General features: G+C 41.8%; 1 non-coding gene across 1 annotated transcript; it reads left to right on the top strand.

The window, feature by feature from the left end:
* The first annotated feature begins 3,900 nt into the window (after window positions 1–3,900).
* TRNAK-UUU (transfer RNA lysine (anticodon UUU)) lies at window positions 3,901–3,973 on the top strand. Its single transcript has one exon. It is a non-coding gene; the product is annotated as a tRNA-Lys (tRNA).
* Window positions 3,974–15,132: the final 11,159 nt, after the last annotated feature.

Raw genomic sequence — 15,132 nt, 5'->3', positions numbered from 1 at the left:
CGATATACAAACATCAAATACATTTCCATAGAATAGTAATGAAAAATGTATATATAAAATTGTAAAAGAAAATATGATTTAAAAGCATTAAAAATATCAAAACCTAACATGCAGGGATGAATTGACAAAATGGGCAAAAGAAGACATGCAGGTGCCCACTGAGCAAACGCAAAAGTGCTGAAAGTGTCTGGTCATCAGGGAAAGAGTCTCTAAAACCACAGCAGAGGCCACTCCACACGCTGTGGAAGAAACAGAGCCATGTTGGGCCTTGTCGTATCACTTCTGACCCCTCTGTGGGCCAGTGAGGCGGGAGGAGGTGGCCTCCAGGCGGCCTAAACGCCCTGGGCCCCCTTCCCCACATAAACAGCCGCGGGGCAGGGAGTCAGTTAGTCCACAGGCTGGCGGGGAGCAGAACACTTGCTCAGAAATGCCTTCCAGCCTTTGTTTCCACCTCATTCCAAGTGTTCGCTGCAGCTTTCACGAGGAAAGCATTCCAAGATAAAAACTTGCCTGTGTTTCTACAAAGGCTCCAGCCTCGCTTTCTAATTTACTCTCTTAAATGCCCTTTAAACTCTGTGGTAATGGCAGCAGGAAAATAGAAGGGGGGAAAATGAGCCACGGAATAAAGTGTATTTTGGAAAATTCACCTCTTGTATGATCACGTCTCCACTGGAAGCTCTGCAGCCAAGGCGGGGAGTAGGAAGGTGGGGGAGTACTGCTGCGGGCTCCCTCCAGGAGGCGCTAGTGGTGAGGAACCTGCCTGTCAAGATGCAGGTTCTATCCCTGGGTCAGGAAGATCCCCTGGAAGAGGAAATGAAAACCCACTCCATTGTTCTTGCCTGGAGAATCCCATGGACAGAAGAGCCTGGCGGGCTACAATCCATGGGGTCGCAAAGAGTCGGACACGACTTAGTGACTTAGCACACACAGCACTCTGGGATGACAGCAAGGTTAACAGGACTCTGAGGAACAACACACCTAATTTCATGATGACCCTCCCTCACAGATCTCCCCTCAACTCTTCAAAATATACCTTTTGATTGTCTTTCATTATAAATAAAAGATGATGGATCTACCAAGCAAATAGAATGGATTTATTCTAAAGTACATCCTATGACCAAACAGCCAGATTCTGAGGCTGTCTAAGTGATTTCCTCCGGGCAAGCTCCATGGAAGAACCCAAGTCTGTACTGTTGCTGTTCTTTAGTCTCCTCTTCAGTTGTGTCTGACCCTTTGCGACCCCATGGACTGCAGCACGCCAGGCCTTCCTGTCCATCACCAACTCCTGGAGTTTACTCAGACTTATGTCCATTGAGTCGGTGATGCCATCCAACCATCTCATACTCTTCATTCTTCATGCGTTCTCAGTTTGCTTTTAACACATGCTTATGAAGTCAGCAGGCCTGCTGTTGTTTTCCAGGAGTAGTTCTAAGTATCAGTCCAGGTAACCAAACTGTGTGTATGTCTACTGAAAGGTTGGTTTAGTAAACTGAGAAATAGTTTTAGTAATGGCAACCCACTCCAGTATTCTTGTCTGAAAAATTCCATGGACCAAGGAGCCTGGTGTCTAACATCAACCCAGCTCCTAACATTAACCTGCCAGGCTACAGTTCACAAGGTGGCAAAGAGCAACTGAGCACATTCAGTATCACAAGCTATCACAGCCATTACATTGAAAAATTCAGCTAATTTCTTGTCTGAGGGGCAGATATCTCCCTTACAGAAATTTCATAAAATTTATATTTGTGTGTATATGTACTTTGACTTTATAACCAGGATATTCTCTCATAGAAAGGAGCACTAGGTCTGGGAGGTTTGCAGAGTAGGTTCATGATATTCATGGTAACGTTACAAGAAAGGTCCTGAAATCTTCCAGAACTTACTTCAGAATTTGAGGAGACACATCTGATTCAGTCATTCAATCATTTAAATACTGGGATGACCTTGATCTCTTCTGAAGGCCAGGGCAGTGCAAGTTCTCTCTCTTATCCACAAGTTGGGAGAGGAAACAGAACAAAGCCCTGCTCTATGACTTAGCCACAGGGAGTGCATGGCACAAAGAAGCTGGAGAACCCGTCATGGTTGCCTGTGTGGAGACAAGCAGAGGGCAGAGCACAGAAGTGGTCATTGGGTCACTGACCTGCCCACCTGTCCTCTTGGATCTGGGGGCCTCACAGCGCAGAGACGGTCGTCTGACTCCGTCCCTGAGGAGGGCTTTGTGCTCTGGGTTGTTCTTGAGCTGGGTAACTCGCCTGCCTCCTGGAGACCAGGGGACCCAAGACACGTCTCTTGTCTCCCACACAACTTACGGCCATTTATTTCCTTGTGGCTGAGGGTAACATCAACCCTCTTCTCCTCTCTGTGTAGAGAAATGCTCCAGGTCCGAACAAAGTGAACGTTCTAGGTTCCTAAATCTTTCCCTGAGCAGAGTTTGAAAGCAGAGAAATAGGAAGATGGTATTTGAATTTAGAATTCTCATTTTAGGGCAATACCCAGGGACTCTTAGACTCCTGGAAATGCCTTTTCTCTAGCCTTTAGGTCCTTCCTCTTTCTATCTCTTTTTCTTTCATTCTTTCTCTCTTCTTTCCTTTCCTTCCTTCCTTTTTTTTTCTCTTTCTTTCTTTCTCTCTTTCAGTCAGTCAAAGAGACTTCAAGTCCATAATTCTCTTTCTAAGAACCTCCTAAACTAACAACGAATAAACTTCTCAACCACCACCTTTATACACAAGACAGTGTGACGACCAGGGCAAGGGTTTCACCACCTGGAGCTCTGATGACAGATCCACTGCCTTCTCTCTGGGAAGAGCAGCAGGCTTTGTTTTCCCTTGCTCCACATCCACAGAAATGACTCTATGATTCGCTCTGGTCTTCCTCTGCAGGCTGCCCCCTCACTGCTTCCTGACAAGAAGGAAGAGGCTGTGGGTGACCTCTGCCCTTCCCTGAACTCCACTCTCAACAGGCTTTGGGGGAGATAGAACAGCCTCCACAAGCTTCTGCTCCAAAACCATTGCAATGAGAGAAAATCAAGTCCAGTTTTATTTGTTTACTGCTAGGTGCCCACCCCACTTGGAAAGAAAATTAAGTAAGAATAACATTTTTGTAAGTTGATTTTGCAGGAGAAAGAGTAGATATTTAAACTATTACCACATCCATGATCTTTCAGATGAAAATTTTCATCTAAAGAAAGGAAAGCAATCTCAGCAAGTGCAAGTTTGCCTTTTTTTTTCAAATAAAAATTTAAAAGGTGAAAATGTAACATGAAATTATAAAAGCGTGAATAAATAGATCTATGCATAGGGGATCCACTGTAGGTACCAGCATATGCTTTGTATTTCACAAAATAGATGTTGCTAGCATTTAGATATCCAGGGCTGCCAGAACTGCAAATGTTTCCTTAGAGACCTTTTAAAAGCAGAAATCTATTTAATTCATAAAAAATTTTAATGAAAATAATAATGGCGATGTTACAGTTCCAGATGTTAGAGTCTTTAAACCAAATTTTCTCTTTCCTCTTTCAGAACCTTGGTCTCTGCAGGTGAGTGGCATTGAACTGTCCAAGGCACAGACAGACAGGTATTTATCCCCTAATTCACAGTGTGAAAGGCGAAAAGTGGAAGTTGCTCAGTTGTGCCTGACTCTTTGCGATCCCATGGACTATAGCCCGCCAGCCTCCTCTGTCCATGGGATTCTCCAGGCAAGAATACTGGAGTGGGTTGCCATTCCCTTCTCCAGGGGATCTTCCTGACCCAGGGATTAAACCTGGGTTTCCTGCATTGAAGACAGATTCTTTACCATCTGAGCCACCAGGGAACACACAGGTCAACAAAGGGCACCAAGGCCTGTGACTCCCTGTGGCAACTCGGGTTCATGTTCAGGCTTTAGACCCTTCTCAGCCTCAAAGCCTGAGTAGCTCAGCTGGTAAAGCATCAGACTTTTAATCTGAGGGCCCAGGGTTCAAGTCTCTGTCCAGGCACCAAAAAGTAAACAAATAAACAAAACAAAATGTCTCTTAATAACAACATTTAGACTTTTTTCAGGCTCCCTAGGTGGCTCAGACTGTAAAGAATCTGCCTGCAATGCAGGAGACCACACTCAGTGACTTACTTCCAAGGCTGTGTGCTTGTCTTTAGCTGGATGACTTAAGAAAAGGATGAGACTCAGGAAGGATAGAAAGAATTTCTTGGCATATATAGTAGGAAAGGTAGACCCAGCATGATCAGGCTGGAATTTTAAGACACAGAATGACCACATGACCATTTTAAGAGCAAAGGCACAGAAATTCATAAAGAGGAAGAAAAAATACATCTAGCTTTGTTATCTTGGCAAAAAATATTAGGGATCTGAGTGTGTGTCAGAGCTGCGGGATGTCTAAACATGGTAACTAATCTCTGGTTCCCTTGTTTTCTATTTTGTCGAAAAATCTCTGGTTGGTTTCCTCTCTTCCCTCAGTACAATACGCAAGTATATCTGAAGAGACCCATAGACTTACTTCTCTGTCCAACTCTTTGTGGCCCCACGGACTGCAACCCACCAAGCTCCTCTGTCCATGGGATTTCCCAGGCAGGAATACTAGAGTGGGTTGCCATTTCCTCCTCCAGGGGATATTCCTGACCCCAGGGATTGAACCTGGGTCTCCTATATCGCAGGTGGATTCGTTACCGCTGAGACATCAGGGAAGCTCTTCTCTGAATGACAGAAAGAAACTGAAAAAAAAAAAAAAAAAGCTATGGGTCTGGAGAGGAGAGAATGCTCGAGGGTGGAGGCTGCAGGGTATGCACGTGTGTGGGGGCTCAGGAGACAAGAAGACCCTCTTTCTAAGCCCCTGTTTCTCCAGGGCATATTCCAGTTTTCTCACAACCCTGCAGTCCCAATTTTCAGATAAAAGATGAACCATCACTGGTCAAGCCTTCTGTGAGAATCTGAAATCTTTTAACCTTACTTCCACGAAGAAATGATCCCAAGTTCCAAACATGAGACTTCTTCAGAGCTTCAGGAAAGGAACCACAGGAGTGTCGAGCCTCCTTCAGTGTAGCCAAGAGAGTGAGACCTCTAAGATTTAGAATCTAGAGTCTGAGTGGTGTCTCTCCTGCTTGCTTTATCTTGTGGCCGAGAGGAAGTAACCACCACCACAACACCTTCCAATGTGGAGGAACACTCAGACTTCATGACGGTTATCTTAGAGATTTTTAGAGCTGGAAGAGGAAAGGTTTCCAAACTAGACTTTTGGGGGAAGCATTGTCATTTGTTTTAGATCTATGACTGGTAGACAGATCAGAGACTACATGTCTCACAAGCAGGGTTTTAAAATGTTGCATTTCAAGGAAAGTTGACCAGAAGCATTCACATTTTCACTGCCCATTCTTAACAACATCAGTGTGTGCTCTTGTGATTTATGGCCTCACTTGTGATACTGGCACCTGCCATGGATAAGATCATTAAAACTCTTTTTTTTTCAAGTCTTTATTTATCAAAGCCATGGAAAAATGACATTCCTATTAGCTTGAGTTGGAAAAGTTAGAAAAGCATGGTGTAACTCATTCCAGGTAATATCTTTCTTTTTGTATAACCACTACCCAGACCTCTCTAAAGAAAGGGTTGAGTGTGAATTATTTCAAAATCAAAATAGTCTCTTTAAAATTGGAAATGCATTATGCACCTGAGGTGCTGACAGCAAGGTCCATGCCAAGCATTTGATCCATGAATACCCATTTTCCAAGCTCTCCAGGTCCTTAGATCTGTGTCTCTTCCATTTTTTTCCTGTGGCCAATTTTCAAATAAGGGATCGGGAAACAGTTTAGAGATCATAAATCACGCTGATGGTTGGGAAATAAAAAGGGTTCCTTTGCTTCTTCAGATGTGGTTCTACACATTTTTACACATCTTTAAGCTAAATCAGAAATCCAGATGCAAAACTAGGGTGCTTACATATATCATGTCTCTTTGTGACATTCCATGGAGGAATGCAGGGCTGAGAGAGACCTGATCCGGCTGTAAGCTGGCATAAAAAAGTTCAGGTCAGCACGGCAGAAAACAAAGGAGAAGAGTTTGGGAAAGTGAGTGTGTGGTTCCACTGCTGTGTGTATACGTTTCACTGAGTGGCTAACTCAACCAAAATATAGCATTCACTGCATATCAAGGAAATATCTGTGACTTAGTAAACAGCCCTAGTAATAGTTTGAGCTTAAGCTTACTAGCATGTGAAATGAGCACAATTGTACAGTAGTTTGAACATTCTTTGGCATTGCCCTTCTTTGGGATTGAAATGAAAAATGACCTTTTCCAATCCTGTGGCCACAGCTGAGTTTTCCAAATTTGTGACATATTAAGTGCAGCACTTTCACAGCATCATCTTTCAGGATTTGAAATAGTCAGCTGGAATTCCATCACCTCCACTAGCTTTGTTCAGAGTAATGCTTCCCAAGGCCCACTTGACTTCATATGCCATGATGTCAAGCTCGAGGTGAGTGACCACACCATCACGCTTATCTGGGTCATTAAGACCTTTTCTGTATAGTTCTCCTGTGTATTCCTGACACCTCTCCTTAATCTCTTCGACTTAGGTGGGATTTCATCCTTGCGTGAAATTTTCCCTTGGTATTTCCAATTTTCTTGAAGAGATCTCTAGTCTTCCCCATTCTATTATTTTCCTCTATTTCTTTGCATTGTTCGTTTAAGTGACAGAACAATAATGAAAACAGATAGTTTCATTTTCACTTTTAAAAAATTCCAATCTTTCTGATAGGAGTACTGAGTCCTTTCTGATTATTTTTACTTGTCCTTATTGTCCCAGTGCTTTTTAAATAATAAAAATATGTTACTTTTCTAATCATAAAAGCACATTTTAAAACGCCTACACTGTCTTAGAGGCACTGTTTATATCTTCCTGCCTTTTGGCTGTTCTTTACACGTCAATTCTTTACATGACTCTCCTCTTGCATGCTTTTGGATTCTCTGATGGTGTGTGCTCCTCATTAGATGTTTGTACATTCTGAGCATAAGTCACTTTCCTTCCCAAAGAAACTGCAGGAGGACTGACTGTAGGGACAGTTTACCAACTGTAGGTGCCTCTCAAAGTGGTAACACCATAATGATGTTCATTAAGCTTTCTCTTTTAACATTTCTTCACCCTGCTTCCTGTGGCCCCCTTTCTATTCCTTGACGAGGAGGTAAAAAAAAAAAAAAAGTGTACTGAATCTCAAATGCTGATTCTGGCTGAGAACATTACACCAGGCTTGATATTTTCATATTCCTACTGCACTCAGTGGGCTTCCCAGGTGGCGCTAGTGGTGAGAAACTCACCTGCCAAAGCAAGAGATGCAAGAGACATGGGTTCAATCCTTGGGTCAGGAAGATTCCCCTGGAGGACACAGCAACCCACTCCAAGAGTCGGACATGACTGAGCCCCTCCCCCCCATATACATCACACTCAGTATTCAGTAAATGACTTCTTTCTTAAAGAGCAATGACTCTGGTCATCATTCCACACTCCAGAACCCTGCCCTCACCCCAATCCGAATTTGAGGAGAAAGATGGAACTTAGTTATATGTATATGGATGATGAGAGAAAGTGGTTATTTTAACAGCTAAGATGTCCTGTTTCTTTGGGTCTTACATTGATTTTATTAAGCTTTTTTTTCTTTATTTATATTCATTTGATAATTAATTATGCACCTTTTTGGAATAGGAAATGGCACACCACTCCAGTATTCCTGCCTGGGAAATTTCATGGGCAGGAAGAGATAGGCAGGCTACAGCCCACAGGGTAACAAAGAGTTGGACATGACTGAAGCGACTTAGCATGCATGCACACACATATGTCAGACTATTTACATAGTTGCATGCTACAATGAAGGAATGAATATAGCATCATATATTTTAGAAACTTCACAGTTTGTTAGTTAACATCTTAATTTTTGTCTAATATCCTTCTGTTCGGGACCCAACTAGGATTCCACAGTACATTTGGTCATCAGAGCTCCTTTAGTTTCTCTGGGTCGTGACAGTTCTCAGTCTTTCCTTGTTTTTGACAACCCTGACAGCTTTATGAGGTATTCTGTAGGCTGTCCTGCTGGAATTCATCTGATGCTTCTCTCAAGATGAAGCTGATAGATTGTCGGGAGGACGATTACACAGGAAAGGTGCTGACTCATCACACCCGATCACCATGCACACTGTCAACATGATATATCACTGCTGACACTGACCGTGGTCACCTGGCTGAAGTAGGGTTGTCAGGTCTGTCCACTGCAGAGTGACTCTTCTTTTTATCCCCCTTTTCCATGCTTGACTCTTCATTGTTTAATTTTTTGATTGGAGGAAAATTGCTTTACAATGTTGAGTTGGTTTCTGCCATACAACAATGCAAATCAGCCATAATTATTCATACGTCACCTCCCACTTGAGCCTCCCTCCTGAGCATCCCTCCCATCCCCCTATCCCACCCAATCTGAGTCATCACTGAGCACCAAGCTGGGCTCCTTGTGTTATACAGCAACTTCTCACCAGCTATCTTGAAGACGGAAATGGCAACCCATTCCACTATTCATGCCTGGAAAAGCCTATGGACAGAGGAGCCTGGTGGGCTACAGTCCATGGGGTTGCAAACAGTCAGGCATGACCTAGTGAGTAAAAAACAACAATATTCCATTCATACTTGACCCTTTAAAAGGTAGTGACTGCATGGCCCACTCTAAGATGTGAGGATGAGGCAAATTCCAGTGTTTTTATATAATGGGATATTCAGCAATAAAAAAGGGGGAAAAAGCCATGCTACTGATAAAAAGAACAATGTGGTTGAATTTCAGAAATATGATGATGCATAGTAGAAGCCAGGCACAGAAGTGTATCTCCCGTAGGATTCATTTATACGAAATTCAAGGATAGACAAAAGTAATCTATGGCCACTGAAAGCAGAACAAATGACTGCCTCTGGGGAAGGGGCCTGATAACAAGGGTTACCAGGCAGTTCTCTGAGGTGATGAAATGTCCCTTGTCCCCACTGGGATGTATTCACTTGGAATGCTTTGGTTAACTGTAAACTTAAGGTGTTGATTTCACTTGTATAAACCATACTTCAGTTGAAATAATACACTTAAGAAGAATCTTTAGCATTTATTGTCAAAGAAGTCATTAATGGTCCTGGTAAGAGCAGCTTCAGTACAAATGTTAAGGCAGAAGTTTTCTTGGATTTTTTTAATCAATACTTTTTATTGGAGTGCAGTTGATTAATGATGTTGTGTTAATTTCTGCCGTACAGCAAAGTGCTTCAATTATACATATATATATATGTATATATATATATATATGTATGTATTCTTTTCTTATGTTCTTTGCCATTACATTGTATCATAGAATACTGAATATAGTTCCCTGTGCTAGGCAATAGGACCTTGTTGTTTATTCATTCTATATACAAAAGCTTACATCTGATAACTCCAGCCTCCCACTTCATCCCTTCTCCAAGCTTTCCTGGCTCTTAAATTTCCCTAAAAGACCTGCAATAATAGAATGGAGTGAGTGAAAGAAGTTCTCTTGTTAAAGAAATATCACTAATTAAACTTGAAAAATTAGAATAGGGCAGAAGACTGAAGATTTATGAAGGAAAAATAAATCAAACTGCATGAGCACGCAGTAAGAGTGCTGATTCTATAAAGGAACTAAAAATAGCTTATGCAGTATCCAGCTGTGACAGCGATCCAATTGGAGGGCCAAATGCAAGGAGATGCTAGCGTTCCTGCGGCAGGCTTACCGCCAGACCCCAGCCCAGCAATCTCAGTCCACCTTATGTCTTTTTATAGTGACCTCTGGAGCTTTGCTAAGCCCCTGTAACACTCTAGTAAGACATAATCCCCTAATTTTTACGGCTTTGCAAGGACACACACAGGTACTAAGGAGCTGTAATTTTAGAAGCATGTGTAAAAGGACATGTAAAATAATATAGTGTATAGCAGAAAAATCAGTACAGTTCTCACGTGATTGTCTAGTGAGTCGGTGGCTGCATTTTACTTTACCTCATGTGATTTGAGAAAATCTCTAGAATATTAAAAAGAGAACAGAGAAGATCATTAAAAGAGTAGAGGGGAAAAAAACTTCTCTGAGAATAAATTTGGAAAATTATCCATCATGCCGAAGAGAGAGAAATCGTAAAAGCCACTCTTTGTTGGAATACAAAATCTATTCTGTGTAAGAAATTAGAACCCTCAGAAAAACTGTTTAACTTCTCCTGGAGCTCTGGGTAGAAATAATATCGTAGCAAAGACATAAAAACGCTGACCGTAAAGTCAAAAAGACAAAGAAATAAGACCTTTCTTTTGTATATTTGTCCTTGGGTGGGAAAGGAATCAAGAATTCCTATACAAATGTTTTTCCAGAACCTTTATATAAAATCTAGAACTATAAAAATAATAGCTAAAAACTGGGAGTTTAAGGCTTAGATACTTTTAAATCTTCTTAAAAAAAAAAAAAAATTGGTGGGACTAAGTATTTCATTACTAAAGCAAAATCCAGCCTCTGAAAGTCTGAATTAAAGGGAGGGGATTGTTAAGATATATGTATGCATGCTAAGCCGCTTCAGTTGTGTCTGAGTCCGTGTGACCCCATGGACTGTAGCTCACCAGGCTCCTCTGTCTATGGGATTCTCCAGGCAAGAATCCTGGAGAGAGTTGTCACGCCCTCCTCGGGAATCTTCCTGACTTAGGGATTGAACGCTCATCTCTTAACGTCTCTTGCATTGGCAAGCTGGTTCTTTACCACTAGAGCCACCTAGGAAGGCTGTTAAGATATATGCTGCTGCTGCTAAGTCGCTTCAGTCGTGTCCGACTCTGTGCGACCCCAGAGGCGGCCGCCCACCAGGCTCCCCCGTCCCTGGGATTCTCCAGGAAAGAGTACTGGAGTGGGTTGCCATTTCCTTCTCCAATGCATGAAAGTGAAAAGTGAAAGTGAAATCGCTCAGTCCTGTCTGACTCCTAGCGACCCCATGGACTGCAGCCTACCAGGCTCCTCCACCCATGGGATTTTCCAGGCAAGAGGACTGGAGTGGGTTGCCATACATGCTGGCAATTATATGTTTCAGTGAAAAACAGAGAATGCAGATTTTACATTTAATTATGTCGAGTTTAATTAAGTCCTTCCACCACATACCTTTTTTTTTTTTTGGAATCATTTATTCTATAAACATTTATTGAGGACCGATACTGTCCTGGGTACTTGGTTTTCAGAGATGAACACACAAAATTTACTGTCAGATAACTCACTGTTTGCATTTTTCTGGATTTTTTTTGGTCTTGTTTTTTAGAATAGTATTTATTTCAAGACTGGGAGATGGAAAAGATCTCCTCTTAGAATTTCTTCTAATCACATAATTTTATTAAACGTCTTGTTGCCAATTCTGGAGATCAGCATTGCTAACTCATTTACATTGGTAAGAGCTTAAATAAATATATAGTTATTGTTGGGCTTTAAAAAAGGATATTAGGTTACATACCTAGGGAGCTAAAGGCAACATAAAGAAGCATTTATGTCTGTTTTCCTATGGCATGGGCTTTTGATTCCAAAGAACTCCTGCACTTGTTATTTATTCAAGCATTTCTCCAATATCACAATACCAACTGGTTATTCATTCTGTGTATCTTTGATTCTTTCACTATTAAATGCATAATAAGTCTTTAAGATGTTTCAAGATAAACCTGATATCTTTAGGTAGCTGAATGGTTACTCAGCAACTGAAGGTTGGTTCTCTCTGTATTTCCATCTCCATGTCCACAGAGAGACACAGAGGGAGAAATCTCCAACCAAGAAAGGGTGGTGGTGCCTTTTCAGTTCATGAAATTAGGAAATAATCTTTGTTGTAGATATTGATTTTAATCTATTGATTGTAACTACAAAATTGATTGTAACTACAAATACCATTTATGATGTATGAAGTACAAGTTCTAAATGGACTATAGGGAAATTGGTGAACAGAATCTTACCACAAGGCTCAAAGGTTTTGTCTTGATTCTTTCTGAATCTACCATTTTTATTTATCTAAAGTTGTTTTACCTTGAGTGGGATTGAGCTGGGCAAGCTTAAGGCATTATCTGGCACTGTAATTTAAAATTCATTGAAATTCTTTGTTTTCTTAAATTGTTTCCAGAAATAACTTCAGAGGCCATTAGGTAAAATCAACAAGAATATTCAACAAAGGAAAAATTGCCGGTATTAAAAGCCCCAAATTCTTATAGCCAGATTTGGTGATGGGGCGGGAAGCTTTTATACACACACACACACACACACACACACAAACACACACACACACTGCATATTTGAAAATACTTCAGTGATTGGTCATTGCTATCAAATAACAGAAAACAGCTGCATTTAGTAAAGTGACAACTGGACTGCGATTGTAACCCTAGCTTTCCACTTGATACTTGGCTGGGGGGAGGGGAAACTTCCACCACATAAGATACAAAACTATGAGGAGCACCATGATTAGGAAACCCGTGAAGCCATGAAATCAAGAGCTCATCAGTTCATCATCTCACAGTCTCTCCCTCGGCCCCTTCTTGCATCCTCTTCTCCAGGTAATGTTGATAAGTCTCTCCACCGGGCAATCAGCCTATCGCTTAGTAGGTACTCATGTTTGGTTAAGAAAATACATAAGTGATCTTTTAAAATGTCCATTTCTAACATCTCTAGGAAGCTTAACAATTTTAAGCTTAATATGAAGGCGGCTGGAGAGGAGACGTCACTGGCACACAAGCTGAGGCTCCTTCCCTGTGTGCAGAGGGTGAGGCTGACTCAGGCGGCCGAGGGTCTAGAGCCTGCCCTGCCTCTCCTCCCCCACTGCTCCAGCTGCTGCTCTCTGACCACGCTTCAGCCAGCTTCCTACCCTCCTTCTACCTCCTGGTACTAGAAAACACAACCCACATCCCAGCATCCCAGTGGCCAGACCAGAATTTCCAGGCAGGATTCTGAAGGCCAGTCCTCTGGGACACACCATCCCCTGGACACAGCAAGACTGCCCCGCAGTGAACAGAAGAAAGTCCCCCACCACTGATGCTGTCTCCCGGCTACCTAAGGTTCACTCACTTGCATGGGTCAGAAAACTATCTTAAAGCAGTTGCAGCCAATTAGAGAACAGATTGGGTAACAGATCTAAGGATGTACAGAACACCTAAGCCTCAGAAAAGACAAGGGTGCATCCAGGCTGCCAAAGCCCAAGACTTATATATTTCCAAGACTCTTTCCACTTTCATCACATCTGTTTTCATAGCAGCTGAAGTCTCTCTCATGGCAAACCATTCCATCCTTGTCTTGGGAATCATGGAAACACAGGGAAAGCCTCTCCCGGGGTAAACCACCACTGTAACTTCTAACACCTCCCACAGGGGTCAACACTGTTGAAACTCTTAACACCATGGATTAATTGTGCTTATTTTTAAACTTTGTTTACATGGAAATCATTCGTGTCTGCTTCTTCCAGTTACTATTACACTTTAAGGATTCAAAATGCTTTATAATATTCAGTTCAGTTCAGTTCATTTGCTCAGTCATGTCTGACTCTTTGTCCATCACCAGCTCCTGGAGTTTACCCAAACTCACGTCCATTGAGTCGGTGATGCCATCCAACCGTCTAATCCTCTGTCGTCCCCTTCTCCTCCTGCCCTCAATCTTTCCCAGCATCAGGGTCTTTTCAAATGAGTCAGCTCTTCACATCTTTGGAGTTTCAGCTTCACCATCAGTCCTTCCAATGAACACCTAGGACTGATCTCCTCTAGGATGGACTGGTTGGATCTCCTTGCAGTCCAAAGGACTCTCAACACCACAGTTACTTGTCTAAATACAAAAAATATTTTCTCTTTTGTTCCATTGTTGATGAAAATTTGGAATTGTTTCCCATTTAGGACAGACAACACTTTGATGAACTTCCCTCAGGAGAAGATAACACACAAGAAGACATTTCATTGGATACATGCCTAGGTGTGAAGTGTGTTTGGCTTTATTGGACAGTACCAGCTAGCTTTCTAAGGTGGTTTTATCAGTCTACACTCTTCCCAACAGTGAACAGAATTTCAGTTCCTTCAAGTCCCTATGTACTACTTTTGGTGTTTTCAGGTTTTGTTTTGTTTGTTTGCAAACTCTGGTAGGTATATAGTGTTATCTGACTGAAGTCTGATTTGTGTTAGGTCATGGTTAATGAATGGAGAAGGAAATGGCAACCCACTCCATTACCCTTGCCTGGAAAATCCCATGGACGGAGGAGCCTGGTAGGCTACAGTCCATGGGGTCGCAAAGAGTCGGACACGACTGAGTGACTTCACTACTTTTAGTTAATGAAAGGGTTTTCCAGGTGGCTCAGTGGGTAAAGAGTCTGCCCACCAATGCAGAACACATAAGAGACAATGAGCTCGATCCCTGGGTCGTGAAGATCCCCTGGAGAAGGAAATGGCAACCCACTCCAGTATTCTTGCTGGAGAATTCCATGGACAGAGGAGCCTGGTGGGCTGCAGTCCATGGGGTCACAAAGAGTTGTTCACGACTGAGCAACCAAACAACAACAACAAGTATTTAATGAGAGGTCTTCTCTTTAATGTGTTTACTGGCTGACAGAGTCCTTGTTTTGCTAAATGTCTGCTAAATTTCCTTTGCCTCACATTACTAATTCTGATTGTGCATTTTTTCTCTTTCTTTTTTTTTTTTGCTCCATAAGAGTTATTTATACATTCTGGATACAAGCCTTTATTCCATTATGTGTATTGCTAAATCTCAGGCTGTATGACTTGCAGGTTTACTCAGTTAATTAATTCTTTTGATTAATACATTTTTATTTTAATGAAACTGAAGTTATTAATCTTTTGCATTGCGCCAGTATTTTACTTTCTGTTCAAGGAATTTTTTTTGCTTACTCCATAGATTCAAAAATATTTTCCTATGGCATTGTCTCAACGTTTTATTGTTTTGCCATCCTCATGTGGATTTATAACCCACCTGGAACTGACTTTTCTATACAGTGCAGTATATAGTGCACTGATTTTATATACACTATGGTTAGGGTCAAGAACAATTTATTTTTCTTGCAAGGATCAATTCACCTAATTTCATTTATTGAAATCACCATTCTTTCCCTATTACATAGCAAGTCATGAATCA

The sequence above is a fragment of the Giraffa tippelskirchi genome, chromosome 12 (assembly GCF_054371585.1).
Source record: "Giraffa tippelskirchi isolate mGirTip1 chromosome 12, T2T-mGirTip1v1.2.pri, whole genome shotgun sequence".
NCBI lineage: Eukaryota > Metazoa > Chordata > Mammalia > Artiodactyla > Giraffidae > Giraffa > Giraffa tippelskirchi.
This window is presented reverse-complemented; position numbering and strand designations above follow the sequence as displayed.